A 16,096-nucleotide genomic window follows, 5' to 3' on the forward strand; every position below is an offset into this window, starting at 1 on the left:
TAATGTGGTCTCTCTCTCTCTCTCTTTTAAGTCATAATGCACTTCCAGTGTCCCACACCCACACTACTGTGAAATAAAGTTCTGCACCTTTGACTATAATCTGACAGGGTTAGTCAAAGATCTGCTCTTACCCTGAACACTGGGATCACCAGATTTCCCACTCCCCCATCTCAGTATGTTCCCTTAACCTACAGCTTATTTGCATTATCCTGAACATTAATTGTTCCTGTTCACCTTAGCCTTTCATGACAATGACACTTTGCTAGTATATTTATTTATTTATTTTTTATTTATTCAATTTTTATACCACCCTTCCAAAGTGGCTCAGGGAGGTTTACAATTAAAACAAAACCATTAAAACCAATAACTGTTAAAACAGAAATATAAACAATGTGAAACATCAGTTAACAATTAAAACATCATAAAAACAATTAAACAACCAGAACAATTTAAAAAACCCTGAAAATCAGGTTACAGCATTAAAACAATTAAAACTTATTAAAAACCCTGGAAGTCCAGGCCAAACAGATAGGTTTTAAAGGCTCTCCTGAAGGCCAATAAAGAATTCAGATTGCGGATTTATGCTGGGAGTGCATTCCACAGCCCAGGAGCAGCTACAGAGAAGGCCTGCCTCTGAGTCGCCACAAACGAACCGGTGTTAACTGGAGACGGACCTGCTCAGATGACCTTAACGTGTGGTGGGGATCATGTAGAAGAAGGTGCTCTCTAAGACAACTTGGACCCAAGCCAGTCATGGCTTTAAAGGTAATAACCAGCACTTTGTATTTTGCCCGGAAACATATTGGCAGCCAGTGTAACTGTTTCAAAACAGGCAAAATATGGTCTCTCTGGGTTGACCCAGAGACCAATCTGGCTGCAGCATTCTGAAATAACTGAAGTTTCCGGACTACGTACAAGGGCAGCTCCATGTACAGCACATTGCAATAGTCAAGCCAGGAGATCACCAGCTGATGCACCACTGTTTTGAGGTGTTGTCATTATGATGTATGATGTCATTCCACAGCCATCATATAAATGGAACACCATGAATTTTCTTAACCCCAGAAAAAAGACTACAGATTTACTCCAAAATCCTTAAAAGAGTAGAAAATTATAGTGTTGATCTACACCTTGCAATGGTAATCTGTCCAGCAGCAAGTCATATCAATATGTCTTCTATCCAGGCTTAAAAAGAAGAAAGAACCAGTAGTTAAACATGGGTTAATGGTGCAACATTATAACTCATACAAACAGTTCTTATTGTAAGAGAATTGTTTGACAAACTACATCAGCTCTGAAACTATACTTCAGTCCAAGAAGCTTTCAGGATTTATTATGCAAACATGTGCATACTACAATATCTCCTAAAGAACAGCAAATGTAACAATTCACTGAAGAATCCTGGCTTGTTTCTGTTCCTGCCTAGTCACATATGACTAACAAATTCCCTGAATTTATGTACATAATCATAGCTGTCAGGCAATGAGAGGAAGAAACTCGCGTTAACTTTTCTTCAATTTGGTTTCTGTTCCTCAAATATTTCTGACAACAAGCAGAATATTTCCAAGTAATTCTCATAACCAGCCTCATTTCAAGGTCAAGCCTCACTTCTTTGGCAAGAACATTTATATTCTTTGCCTTTTTAAGATTAATAAAAACTCAAACATATATCGATGTACTTTTCTCAAGACTTCCGGAAAACTCCTGAGGAAACATGCAACATTTAAGTAGGCTCAAGAGTAAGTAACATGTACCTCCTAGCTAGCATACCTTTATTGCAGTCATAAAAGAATTGATCCAATACATTTTCCAAGCTCAAATGCAAAGTCACAGACTCTTTAGTAAAACCACAGAACATCTGCTTTTTTTAATTACTGGTTAAAAAGAAGAGGGGGCATGACACACCAACAATTTTGGCTCATTTGCCTGTTTACACAATCTCCCCCTGCCCCTTATCTTAAATGAAAGAAATAAGACCCAGGAAAAAGGATGATGAATATGCATTAAATAAGCATTTGGCAATTGTGGATACTATACCAGGACTTGAGTTTCCCAAAATGTAACACTTTAAACAACAACTTTCGCCTGTTCTCAATGAGGTAGTACCAATGAGCTTTCAGACTGCAGATGAGGATATACTTCTGCGTACATGCACACAAATCTTAAAATAGAAAACTATCAACTCAGAGACAAGGCTAGGTGTGAATGTACAGCTGCCAATGAAAGACCAACAGGTGGCCATTTAACACTTTTTTTCAACATGATGAATGTTAGTATTGCCAGTTTCATTGTCTGGATTGTCCAATCATCTGGACTGAACTGGGAACAAGGGCCCACAATGATGAGATGGCACTTGTTCCTTTCCAGACTGTGATTGGCAAACATCTCATAAATGTCCACATAAGATGAAATCTGTAGAATGCCCAGCATATCAACCAGCAAATGAATACATCTGCTCCATTCTGCTATCATCTTATTATATGCTGTGCAATGTGGTACAGTACCCAAAACTGGATGCTTGCTTTGGCCAAGCAAAGCTGACAGAAAAAACAAAAGATACAACAACTGTGGGAATGTTATTCTAGATAGCCTGTTTGGGAGCTCCCAGGAGCACCCCTACCCCTGATTTAGAGTTACAGGCTTACAAGTAAGAGACTCATCTCTTCCCTAACAAAAGTGTTAATGGCTGGCTAGGGGTGCAGGAAGCAAGCTTGGTAAAACATTCCTAGGCACTCCCAAGAGATAAGCTCTGATGCACCCATTTCATCCCACCCTATACAGGTTTCTTAACCTATTCACCTCATTGTGCTGGTAGAACACACCTAGCAGAGTCCAAATTGGACACAATGTAGTCTTTTGTCTGTCACTGTCACCCTTTTCAGCAGAAAGGTGTGGTCAGCATTCCACCCAGGGCTAGATGCTGCCAATTGCCAGTTGTGTGTTCGGGCGTTTGGGCATTAGCTACACCATCTTGCTGTGCCTGGATTCTCATTCCCATCGTTTGTTGCCTCCAGATCGACCCTGCTCCCAAGCCTAATCTGTGCAGCATGCTTGGCAGCATCCAGATACTGATCTCTCGAAATCAGACCCTATTTGGGTTTTTCCTGGTTCTTGGACCCTTATGTGGCACTTGGGTCCCTGCTCCTGCCTTCCCGGCTGTCCCAGAAAAAAGAGGTCCCTCAACATCAATCAAGCTACAAGGGTCCAAACACCCCAGCGGACAGACTTGGGTATAACTAATCTCTGTTCTAAAGCCTCTGGCTCCCCTCTTCTGCTCTTTTAACCCCAAAGCTGTTCTCTAAGACCATTTCTCTGGTCAGTCTTGAGTGGATTCAATTCAGATCTCAAGTCAAAACGCCTCTTCATAAGCTTCAATTTAGTACTATTAATATCATCAGCCTGTTTAGTTTTGTTAGTTAATATTGTGTTGTTTGCTAATCAAGATTTATTTCCTTTACCCTGAAACCCTAAAATAAACTTGATTCTTTGTTGTACTTCAACTCTCTATCAGTCATTTTCATTACTGAAGCTTTACACAAATTTATTCTGAAAATGAGCTGCTCCACCACCAGACTTGTGATGATTCCCTTAGGAACTACGACTCTACTACTACAATAACACTTATATACCACTTTTCAACAAAAGTTTCCAAAGTGGTTTACATAGAGAAACAAGCAAACAAACAAACAAACAAACAAACAGATGGATCCCTGTCCCAAAAGGGCTCACACACAATCTAAAAAAAAAAGACAGACACCAGCAACAGCCACTGGGGGATACTGTGCTGGGGGCGGATAGGTCCAGTTGTCCTCCCACACTAAATAAAGAGAATCACCACTTTAAAAAGGAGGCCTTTTTCCTAGTTAGCAGGGGATGTATTCAACCACACTATATTATTTTTAGCTGAAATGCTGAGAGCCGAGATGTTTAGATTTAGATTCTTCATTACTGTTGGATATGAAATGTTCATTTTCCATATCTAACAACTCATTCTCAGTGAGTGGTGTGGTTTGCATAGGGCGCCATGCTTGGAAGAGAGGTCACTGCTACAGTCCCCTGAAGCAAAATATACAATTATGGTAAGGTCCATACTCCAGAAAAGTTGGGGATTATCTAAGGTAACCATTGGGGCTAGCCTGGAGTAATGAGAAAGGATGCAATTTAATGGAAAAGGATGAAGATTCAACTCATGCCTAGTTTAGCCCTGAGATGCAAGGACAATAACCTAATACGGAACAGCTGTTTCCCCTGTAGTAGCATAAAGCTAACATGAATCAGGCATGACTGTGATACGTTTTTCATGTCCGATACATTATGACAAGTTAAACATTGAGTAAACAAAGAAGAAGTGGAGTAAAGCAGGTCATCAAGAGTCCTAGAAGTTGTCAAACTAGAATTTAAAACTACTAGATATATTAGAATACCAGAAAAGGGCACACAAAACCTAGAATACAAATAACTACTGAACTTTTATCTTAGACATCTTCATATAACACACACAAAACAATCCATGTCAATAAACAAGCAAAACAACTATATGCATTAATCCAACAATTTTCATAAACAAATGCATCATGTGATTTACTAGCTAAAGCTTCTTGTCAAAATTAAGTTCTTCCTAATAATGTCTGTCTTCTTCCTCTTCACTTTCTTCAGCTTTCTCATGTTTAAAACAAACATAAACAGAACTAAGCCTCTGCAACTACCCAAACTAAAAAGTTTAAACCAAGCATCTATATTCATCTATCTTATTAATTACTGTAGACAGAGTAGACAGAGCAGGGGGATGCGTGGGGATGTGGCAAGCTCTGCCCCAATGTGGCAAGCTCCACCCCTGCTGCAGCCGCGACCAATGGTGGGCCCAGAGGAGGCAACACAGGAAAAAGCGGGAGGGATAAGCGCACACCAGGAGGTGGCTGGCGAGACTCCACAGGGGTCACGGTTGACGGAGGTCATGGCTGACGGAGGTGAACAGTTGACCAGCTGAGGGACGACAAGCATGGAGGAGAGGCGCCTTCAGGAGCTGCTGGCCTGCCGGACCGCTGATAAGCACCGGACAAAAATGGCGGCCTGCCACTCAGTGAGGTGAGAGGCTCTGTGTGGAGTCAGCAGGAGATGACAAGGGTAGGAGGTGGGGGGAGGGCAAGAGGTGTGGCGAGGGAGGACAGGAGACTGGAGCAGGATGTGGGGAAGGGAGGGCAGGAGAGACTGGGGGCAGGAGGGGAATGGGAGACTGGGGCAGAAGGTGCGGGGCAGGAGGGCCTGAAGGTGGAGGGAGTGTACTAACTCACAGATGCTCTGTGCAGGGCCAGCTTATCTATATACTTATATATAGAAGTATATTCTATATACTTATTTCTCTAAGACAGGTCATCCATGGATGAATGGGGATGCGTGGTGGAAATCTCATGAGAGCCATGGAACTCTCGGAAGGTACTCTCGTGAAGAGGCGGGGGGAAAGCAAACTGGCCCAGAAGGTTGCAGGGCAGGTGGCGAGGGGGCGGCGGCAGCAGTGAGTAAGACAGAGGCAGGGGGAGAAGCAAGCAAGAGGTGGAGGGAGACCCAAGGGAGAGCAAACTGGCCCAGAACGTTGCTGGGCAGATGGCGAGTGGCTGGTGGCAGCGGGCAGCTGAGCCATGCCGTGCCCGGTGGGGAAAGAAAACACTGCTGGGCTGGTGGGGGAGAAAGAAAAGTGAGATCAGGCGGGCGGCAGAGCCGCACCGCTGAGAGTAGCCTGGCTGGGCGGCAGAGTCATGCTGCGCCTGGTGGGGAAGGAAAGCACTACCGGCCGGCGGGGAGGGACAGGTGAGAGGAGGAGGGCAGCGGCAGGGAAAAGAAAGTGCGGCAACAAACTAGCGGTGCAGATGCTATGCGCCGGGTCTGCTAGTATTTATAGAAAAGGCTAGGGATGTACATGGCAAGCCCCGCTCACACAATGCTTTACCAATCGGGAGGTAACAGAGCAGAATCACTGTGGTGATTGGGCATTGGGCATTCCATATGCAGATAAGGAGGAGGAGCCTGTAATGGTTAAGGTCAGTTGGAATGCAACTGCTACTGGTCGGAAGATGCAACTGCTACTGGTCGGAAGATGTGCTTGATTGTACAGGAGAGAATAATATGTATGTATAAATGGATAGTGGGCAGGGGTCTGAAAAGAGAGGGTTCGTGAAGAAGGAAAGAGCCCTTCAGGGGAAGGAGGCTGCCACTGTGTGAATTAGATGAGCAAACAGGATGAACAAGATCTGTTAACTCAGGAAGGAAGAGAGAAAAAGAAAAAGAAGGGGGGAGAAAGACAGAGAGGAGGAGTGAACAGAGGAGAGAAAGAAAAAAGAGCGGGGGAGAGAGAATGAAGGAAGGGTGAGGGACAAGGGGAATTAGCCTTTCAGAGGCCTGAGGGGAATGAGCGCCTATGGTGGTGGCAGCAAGAAAGGGTGTCAACTGCTGCTGCTACTCATGCTACCGAGGGAGGGAGGAGGGAGGCAAGCGAGGGACGGGCCTGAGCCTGTCAGCATCCTGAGGGGAATAAGCAGCCATGGAACCAGCGAGGAAGGGTCCAGTCAACCGCCACTGCTGCTCCTGTGGGGAGGAGCAGGAGTGGGGCTCAAGTGAGGAGGTATCTGGGGTTAGGGGGCTTTGGCATGACCAATCAGCACTGGCAACACTGTAGCCGTGAGCAAGAGGGGTGAGGGGAATGGAAGCAACAGGATGGAGGAGTGACCAAGAAGGGTGGAGGTGTGGAGTAGTGCGGCTAAGAGGGTGGAGAGATCTTTGAGGAGAGGGGGCTGTGGTGGGGTGTGTGTGAAGGGAGCAATCAAGTACTAGCACGTAGATGCTCTGCATGGGTTAAGCTAGTTTACAGTATTTTTGTAACCGCAAGCTATCAGAAAATGGCATACTGTAGACAAACCATAAGGTTGGGCAGGAGTCAAATTCTACAACATTTTGCATAGATGCAAGTTAGTGATTGAGGCAAAAAGATCCTTGGAACAAAAAGAGTGACAAGGTCAAATAGAAAAAAAAATAGCAATGCTAACAGGATTGAACAAATGCTAACAGACTGTTTAGCCTGGTTGCACACACTTCAAGTTAGAATTCTCAATCTCCCTATGAACTATACTTATAGCTGCAACCCCACATAAACAATAAAATAGCCATAAGATATAGTGGCAGTACAAGACCTCCTTGGTAGGATGCCAAATGTTGCCACTTCCTTTTTTTAAATGGCGGCAATAATCACTGCTAAATTTTCTGCGTGGCTGAGCATGTGTGAACAGTCACTTCTGTCACCTCCTTCTCCTCTGTGTGCCAATAGGTGACATTGTGCAAAGTGCATACCCTTCTTCCACTAGAGTGTTTTGTATACTCTAATGCCCTTTCCTCATTTCCTCTGCCACTTTCTTCCCCCTTGTCACCAGGCAAGCAGAAAACGATGGGGCAGTGGAAGCAAGGTGGTAGTGGTAGTAGTAGTAGTAGTAGTAGTAGTAGTAGTAGTAGTAGTAGTAGTAGTAGCAGCAGCAGCAGCACAGCCACCACTCAGCAAAGAGCTGTTTGAATGGTGGAGGACTGCAGAGAGAGTAAGCGAGGTAGCTATAAATTTTCTTCCGGAGGCGACCACATCACCTCACTCATAGAAATACCACCTGAATAGGAGACAACTACTTCCTGTAAACAATTGCATGCAAAGCACTATCCTTGGTAATATGGCAGTGTGCAAACCTACAAGGAAAACCTGGAATTCCAACATGGAAGTGTCCTTGTGACGATAATGATGCAGAATGATTTGTCTAGCATTAATCTGTGAGAAGAAGGATTGAGCATTAGAACCCCTTCCTGTTCTCCATTTACCCCTTCAAAATGTTTAGAATGGAAAACAGGTTTTGCCTTCATCTGGGCTCTGAAATCAGAAAAATAGCCTTGGGGATCATTTCTAGGACAGAACAGCTGGCATAAGCACTCCTTTTATCCATGCAGAGATTTGTCCTTAAAAGTGACCTCACATACACCCTACATATGCATTATCTCAATAAATGCATGATTGGAGAACAGGTGTTTGCCAACATAATGTGTAGCTAGTTATACTGAGAGAACATTGGCTAGAGTTAGGAAGAGTCACGCTATCAAATCATAGTTTGTTCGAAGTTGCAGCTCCCAAACTTTGGGAAATCTTCAGTCTCCTTTCTGTATGCACAAGGAAGGTAGTGCATAAACATGCATCTCCCTTCAGCTTATTTAATGCAACTGTGGTTAAGAACTATGACTGGACTGGGCCTTTAACTCCATTGCACATTATTTGTTGTGTTAGGACACAAAAAGCATTGGAATTATCTTACTTGAACATTCATTACTTAATATAACCTGTTAATTCAAATAGAACTCATTTCTACAATAGAACTCATTTTCAGATCTGGCTTTAAGTGTAAAGTTACAAATCAACTAAATTGGGTAATTTGTAATTATGTACATTGTAACTTTAAGGCTGTAAAGGATTTCTGTAACGTGCTGAAGATATTCTTTCTACACAGCATTTAATGAACAATCTGAGCAAGAAATTTAATAATCACACCTCAACAAGCAATTGATCAATTTTTTCCTATAATGCTACTTAGGTGTAATTCAAAGAAGCTTTATAAGAAGTGACAGCTACAGCTGCTAAAACCTACGGAATTGCTTTTGTCTGCAACTTTTAAAAAACCCAGTTTGTACTTTCAGAATTATATATGTTGCCAGTGGCAGCATGTCATCCAGCATTCTTTTTCGGGTGAGGTTTTCTTTTCACATTATAATGAGTTGTGTGTGCCAGGAATGTCAGCCAAAACAATGAACCTGCATTGTGTGAACACAGCTGAGACAGTATCGTTCTAGTACAAACAATCATGTTTTCCAGAGAAAGAATTAACCAATACATTACTAAGGATAAAGTGCCTTTCTGCTCTCAAGTCAGCACATTTGATTTTGTAAGAAATGGAAACACATCAGTGTGCGTATAATGACCCCCACCCCCGGCTTGGCTTAATATTCTAAGAACTATGCTATCAATAGCATTCTGGGTCTATACCATTAAATATAAATGGTACAAAAATTGCAGCTGTTTTCTCTAAACTGATACAAAATACCAGCAAATTTCATTTTAAATACTAGATACACTTTGGGGACTGTACTGAATTCCTGAATCCCAGCCCTGACCAAATGAACTCACTGCAGTACTTAGAGGATAACTGTACCCGGAGTTGTAATCAGCATCAAAGAGATGGTCATAGCTATAAACAACATGAGTGCATGGGAAAAGAAAAAACCTGTGAAGTACAGTTAGTATAATTTTAAACTTGGATACAAGAATTCTATGTGCAAATTCATCCTCAACTTTAAAACTCACAGGGTGGTCTTAGAAAAGTGCCTGTCTCAACCTAACTGACCACACAGGATTGCTGTGCCACAAAAGCCTACTTTTAAAAGGAAATTTACAAATATTTTAGATAATTTTTCCAGTCTAATATTCCAATTCTAATCTTCACCACCAGATGATTTAAAAATACTATAAAAACAACAAATATGTTGCAGAACTAGTAAAACATCCTATTTTGATACTATGATCAGGCACATCCTTTCTAGTGAGGTTCAAATGCAGCCTCCTTTGAAATCATAGTCGAGAGTCATATAACTCTCTGGAGTAAATTATCCTTGTCTTTCCTTATTTGTATCATCCCTAGTTTATTACCAAGGGTATTTATAGATTACTTTTCAACAAAGAAAGTTCAAGAGGTTTACATGGCAAAAAGGAACAACAGCTTCCTGACTTACGATCTGAAAAGAAACACGAGGGAAGCAGCAGCAACCAACACTGGGACCGGTAGAAACACTATGCTGGACTGAAAGTCAGTTGTCCCCTGCCACCCAGATATATGTAAGAGAGCCACCACATTTAGAATGTGCATCTTTGCTCAATTAGCAAAAGGTAAGAATTTTATACTACAATAACCAGACTCCCCCATAACCATAACTTTGCAGACTTGCATATAAAGCTAACCTTTTCTTTACAAAGGAGCTGTGGTTAGAACACTGGCCAAATTTATGTTCAGTGCAACTTGTGGTTAATGCCAACAAGGCAACAGGGAGAGGAGAGCAAGTGTGTATTGCCAACACTTATATCTGCACCAGACTGTTGCTAGCATACATAGCAGGGACACACAGCTAAAAAACATGTTTCTACAAAAAACTACTTTGAAATAATTCATTTATTTATTATAATATTTAAGGGCATGCAACTATAGTAGTTGCCCAGCCAAAGACAAATACAGTGGCTTCATGTGAAAAATTCCTGATCTTGAACAAGCCAGTTTGTCCTAACTGAACAGGCTTCCCAAAAAATTCCCACAAGGTATCAGGATTGCAGGGGGATTATAGAGCACCAATTTCAAAATTCCATCCGTCATTCACCTTACTTAGACCTTATTTACCAGTGGCTGAACTTGCATATAGCCTCTGAAAAATGTGTTCTTTTGAAGTTACAAAATATCAAAATTATCTACTCTCCAATTATCAAAGAACAAAAGGGCATACTCAAAAACTGAGCTGGCAATGATGTAAGAATACTACTGTGTTTCCAGAGATAGGGTCAAATTTCACTTTATAAATACTAGCATAATATTCCTTTTATGCAAGTTCTTCATTTTAACATTTAATACAGTTTATAAGCAGTCTGATTATTCCCCAATGGATTCCTATTCTATGGAGGGCACAATAGCCAATAATACTTAAATCTGATTAGGGCCCCTTCCAGAATTAACCAATCTGAATGTGTCAGACATTATTAAGAAGACTGACATGATACTGTCACACTGTCTGTTATCAGTGGCACATACACCAATGTCTTTATTTCTACAGAATAGTAAAAGTGTTAAACACAGATAAGCACATCCAGACAGAAAAATGTGCTTTTAGTGGCTCAAGCTGTAATTTTGTGGTTGATACAGTTAAATATCATATTAAAGTACCATGGCTGGCATGATATGCAGCTCTATGTTGCTGGAAGGATGGTTGTGGGTACACACGTAGCTTTTAGCATCCCTTCACTGAAGGCTGCTTTCTGCAGGGGTCTGGGTGCAGGAAGGAATTTTTGCATCCCTTCCTTCCTTCCCAGAGCCCTTTCCCATTGTGAAAGTCTATTTCCAATGTTTGCACAGCACCCAGGAACATATTTCTACAATGTGAAAGGCCTTTGGGAGGCATGGAAGAGACATGGAGCATTTTCAGACAGCTGGCTTTACTGCGAGTTTACTGCAAGTTCAAAGTTGCCCCCCCCCAAAAGCTGCAAAAAGTGGATCCCCCCCCATATAAAATTGGGCTACACATGCAATGAAAACCCTGAATCATGTGTCAAGTGCTCCCAGATGGCTCACAGGGACTTTGGGGTTCATCTGGCTGATATGTGAACACACACCCTTCATTTCGGATGAGATGCAAACTAAGAGCCCTGCGTGGGAAAGCTCATGGAAATCCCCACTCCATCTCCATACTTGGACGACTGCGCAAAGCAGCCTTCAGTACAGGAATGCTTAGGGTTGCTTGCACACCCACAGTCTTTCTTCCAGAAACAGAGTACCGCATAGCATGTTAAATATGTGCATTAATTTGTACCCTAACCAGATTTTGTATTAATAAATACAAAATATTCTTCATCATAACTCTTAGTCACACCACTTGCCCACCCAGCTTCTCTTCTTAGACTTCTATGAGAGTTTTAAATTCACTTTTAAGTTCTCACACAGAAACTAATGCACTGTTTTCATTGACACATTCTATAGTTGATTAATTGTTCTGGCCAAATAGACCATCTATGACATCAAAGTAGTTCAGCCAATGGCTGGGGATGGGGTTTGCAAAAAGACAATTAAACTGGTTTTATTCTTATAGTAGTTGTATGTGCACACAAATATTTTTAAGCACACATACCCCTGTACAGATTTCCCTTTTAAATTATTAGCAGTGTTGTATGTTATCTCTTTGTGAAAGAGAAAGAGCTTTGTGAAAATTGCTTTGCATTTAAATATCTATGAAAGTTGCAATTGTAAATCTAATCTCAACCTGTATTTTCTGTCAGATGAACATATGTTCCTATTTTCAGTACAATTTTGAAATAAAGATAAATTTAAGCCAAACATTGCTATTGTGATAGTTTTAATTTTTCCCCCATCTAAAGGTGCTAATAGGGATTAATAAAAAGTAAATACTGTAAGACCTCAAACTATAGCATTAAGCTATCAGTTTTCAGACATCAGTTCTCAGGTTGGTCTAATCTACCAATCCTGCTAGAAATTTATTACAATTGCCAACATCACAGGAACATAGGAAACTGCCATATACTGAGTCAGACCATTGGTCTATCTAGCTCAGTATTGTCTTCACAGACTGGCAGCGGCTTCTCCAAGGTTGCAGGCAGGAATCTCTCTCAGCCTATCTTGGAAAAGCCAGGGAGGGAACTTGAAACCTTCTGCTCTTCCCAGAGTGGCTTCATCCCCGAGGGGAATATCTTGCAGTGCTCACACATCAATTAAACCGCCATATATAAACTCCAGAAGAAGTCAATTAATGAATAATAATGGATACCTTGATAATTTTTGACCAGCTTATGAACTAAACTACATCAATTACATGTAGCAGGAAGGATTAGAAAGAATTTACAGATAATCTGTTTCACTGTATCAAGGAGGTTTTCATGTTCTGTAATTAGTACCATGTTCCATTTAAGCATATGCATAACTCTTGATCTTAACAAGCTACATAGTGCTCTAAAACCTCTGCCCTCATACTCTTTACCTATACAGTGAACCCCGTTATCCATGGGCAAAACACACTTTAGGGCTTAAAATGGCAGAAATCAGGGAAAGAAAATAATGTACTATGCTTTGCGGGGTGTGCAATTTGGATTTTCTGTTTTTTTATTTGTAACCAAATCGAAACAGCCCCGATTCAATTTGGATCCGAATCCAAAGGGGGGAAAACCTTAAAGATGCGTAAACTTCAACAATGCACCAAAAATCAGCCCTCTGCAATTTGGGTGGTAGCCTCCAGCCATTAGGCACTACCACCTCACCCCACTCTTCCACCCCAGATCCCGCTTTATGTCCCAAATCTGCCCCAAAGACACTAAACCTTCAACAATTCACCAAAAATCAGCCCTTTGCCAAATTCTTCTGCAATTTGGGTGGTAGCCTCTACCCATTAGGCACTTAACTTAAACTGAGTAGTGCCCCACTGCCTTGAGGGTGGTACACGGCAGTTGACAATTGGCGCTGTCAAAAAGACAGTCAAAATGAACAGAAGAAATGAAGGTGTGTAATGAATCCTCATAAGGATTCATTGAGTGAAAGTTATTTATACACCAAAGAATCCGAACACTTGAAAAACAGTGACCACACATTTTGCTCCATAACTCCACTTCTATAAGGCTAGAGCTTAGCTTTTTTTAAAATGAAAGCTGGGAATCTCGGAAAATAATGGGACAGATCCAAAACCCGAATTGATTCGAATCAGCGATTCGATTTGTACCCGAATCTAGCCAATGGACCACAGATGTGATTCGTTTTGTCTCTGAATCACCCGAATCAGCTAGATTCGGGTACAAATAGATTTGTATCCAAATCAGTTTGCACATCCCTAATCCCCAGCTATCCAGCAATGCCAATAAAATGCTCAATTTTGCCCTTTTGTTTTTACACAAATGAGCCATATTTGTGTAAAATGGCTCTTCTCTTCAAAATGGGGGTCGGAAATGACCTCGGAGGTCATTTCTGGCCACCAAGGAACTGCAGATACACGGTTCTTTACCCTTTATTTACTTGCATATGCCGAGGTCAGGTCTCAATTGCCTGACTGCGAATACACAGGATCACATGTGCCAAGGTCTACCTGTAACTGATTTATAGCGATGAATCAACTTTCTCCTCCTATAACAGAGCATGCAACAAAGGGGATGGGGCCGTAGGTCAGTGCTAGAGCATCTGTTCTGCATGCAGAAGACCTCAATTTCAATCCTTTGCACCTCCAAGTACAGCTGGGAAAGACTTCTGCCTGAAACCTGGAGAGCCACTGCCAGTCAGCATAGTCAATACTGAGCTAGATGGACCAATGGTCTAACTTTATTTATGTATTTATTTATTTTTGCATTTATATACCGCCTTTCGTTAAAAAGATAACCCCAAGGCGGTTTACAAAAGTTAAAAACATACAATAAAAAGACAATAAAAACATCATGTTAAAAGTATAAAAACATATAAAAACCGGCATTAAAACAATACAACAAATACAACAAATAAAAACACAGAGAAGCCGCAGTAGAAAACGATCATGTAAAAGCCTGGGTAAAAAGCCAAGTCTTTAAAAGCTTTCTAAAAGCCGTGATGGAGTCTGAGGAACGAATGGCCACTGGGAGAGCATTCCAGAGTCTGGGGGCAGCAACAGAGAAGGCCCTGTCCCGAGTGCACGAAAGCTGGGCCTCCCTCATTGTCGGCACCCGGAGCAGGGCCCCCTCAGATGTCCTTGTCAAGCGGGCAGCAACCCTTGGGAGCAGGTGGTCCCTCAAATACCCCAGGCCCAAACCGTTAAGGGCTTTAAAGGTCAAAACCAGTACCTTGAATTGGACCCGGAAACGAATCGGCAGCCAGTGCAGCTCTTTCAAAATGGGGGTGATATGTTCCCAACAGGCAGCTCCGGATAAAACCCTCGCTGCCGCGTTTTGCACTAGCTGCAGTTTCCGGATATTCTTCAAGGGCAGCCCCACGTAGAGCACGTTACAGTAATCCAGCCGCGACGTGACTAAGGCGTGGGTAACCGTGGCCAGATCTGCCTTCTCGAGAAAGGGACGCAGCTGGCGCACCAGCCGAAGCCGTGCAAAGGCACCCCTGGCCACCGCCTCCACTTGAGCTTCCAAAAGCAGAGCCGGGTCCAGTAGTACCCACAAGCTGCGTACTTGCTCCTTCAAGGGGAGTGCAACCCCATCCAGAACCGGTAAAATTTCCTCATCCCGATTAGCTCTCCTACTGACCAACAGTAGGAGACCAACAGTACTGACCTCCGTCTTATCCGGATTCAATTTCAGTTTGTTAGCCCACATCCAACCCATCACGGCCTCCAGCCCCCGATTCAGGACATCCACCGCCTCCCTAGGATCAGATGACAAGGAGAGATAGAGCTGAGTGTCATTCGCATATTGCTGACAACTCAGTCCAAATCTCCGGATGACCTCTCCCAGCGGCTTCATGTAGATGTTAAACAGCATAGGGGACAAGACCGATCCCTGCGGGACCCCACAGGCCAACGGCCACGGGGCCGAGCAGTAGTCCCCCAGCACCACCTTCTGAACCCTCCCCTCAAGAAAGGACCGAAACCACTGCAACGCAGTGCCTCCGATTCCCATACTTGAGAGGCGGCCCAGAAGGATACCATGGTCGATGGTATTGAACACCGCTGAGAGGTCCAGCAGAACCAACAGGGATGCACTCCTCCTGTCTAGTTCCCGGCGTAGGTCATCCACTAGAGCGACCAAGGCAGTCTCAGTCCCATACCCAGGGCGGAAGCCAGATTGAAAAGGGTCCAGATAATACGTATCATCCAAGACCCTCTGCAGCTGGGACGCCACCACACCCTCTATCACCTTGCCCAAAAAGGGGAGGTTAGACACAGGTCTATAGTCGTCCAGGTTGGAGGGATCAAGGGAGGGCTTTTTTAATAGAGGTCTTACCACCACCTCCTTCAGGCACGATGGCATCCTGCCCTCCCTTAATGAAGCATTAACGATCACCTCCGGCCATCTACCTGTCCCCTCCCTGGCAGCTTTTATTAGCCATGAAGGGCAAGGGTCAAGAGCGCACGAAGTCGCCCGCACACTGCCCAGGATCTTGTCCACATCCTCAGGCCGCACCAACTGAAAAGAATCCAACACAACGGGACCAGATGGTACCAAAGGCACGTCTGCCGGAACTGCCAAAACTCTGGAGTCCAGGTCAGCATGGATGCAAGCGACTTATCTGCAAAGCAACAGGCAAACCGATCACAAAGAGCTGTAGATGGCTCCTCCCCCATTGTCTGGGGGGATGTG

The 16,096-nt window shown here is 43.1% G+C and overlaps 1 protein-coding gene and 1 long non-coding RNA gene across 3 annotated transcripts in view; one reads left to right on the forward strand and one right to left on the reverse strand.

Annotated features, from left to right (window-relative positions):
• The window catches only part of UBE2E2 (ubiquitin conjugating enzyme E2 E2), a 249,877-nt gene that overhangs the window by 151,859 nt on the left and 81,922 nt on the right, over positions 1 to 16,096 (reverse strand). The gene's annotated exons all lie outside the window — the stretch shown is intronic.
• The window catches only part of LOC128329869 (uncharacterized), a 49,198-nt gene continuing 39,112 nt past the window's right edge, over positions 6,011 to 16,096 (forward strand). The window contains exons 1-2 of the long non-coding RNA XR_008309825.1: positions 6,011 to 6,122; positions 9,711 to 9,955. This is a non-coding gene — a long non-coding RNA (uncharacterized LOC128329869). The remainder of the gene's footprint in view (positions 6,123 to 9,710; positions 9,956 to 16,096) is intronic.

Source organism: Hemicordylus capensis, chromosome 6 (genome assembly GCF_027244095.1).
Source record: "Hemicordylus capensis ecotype Gifberg chromosome 6, rHemCap1.1.pri, whole genome shotgun sequence".
Lineage (NCBI taxonomy): Eukaryota > Metazoa > Chordata > Lepidosauria > Squamata > Cordylidae > Hemicordylus > Hemicordylus capensis.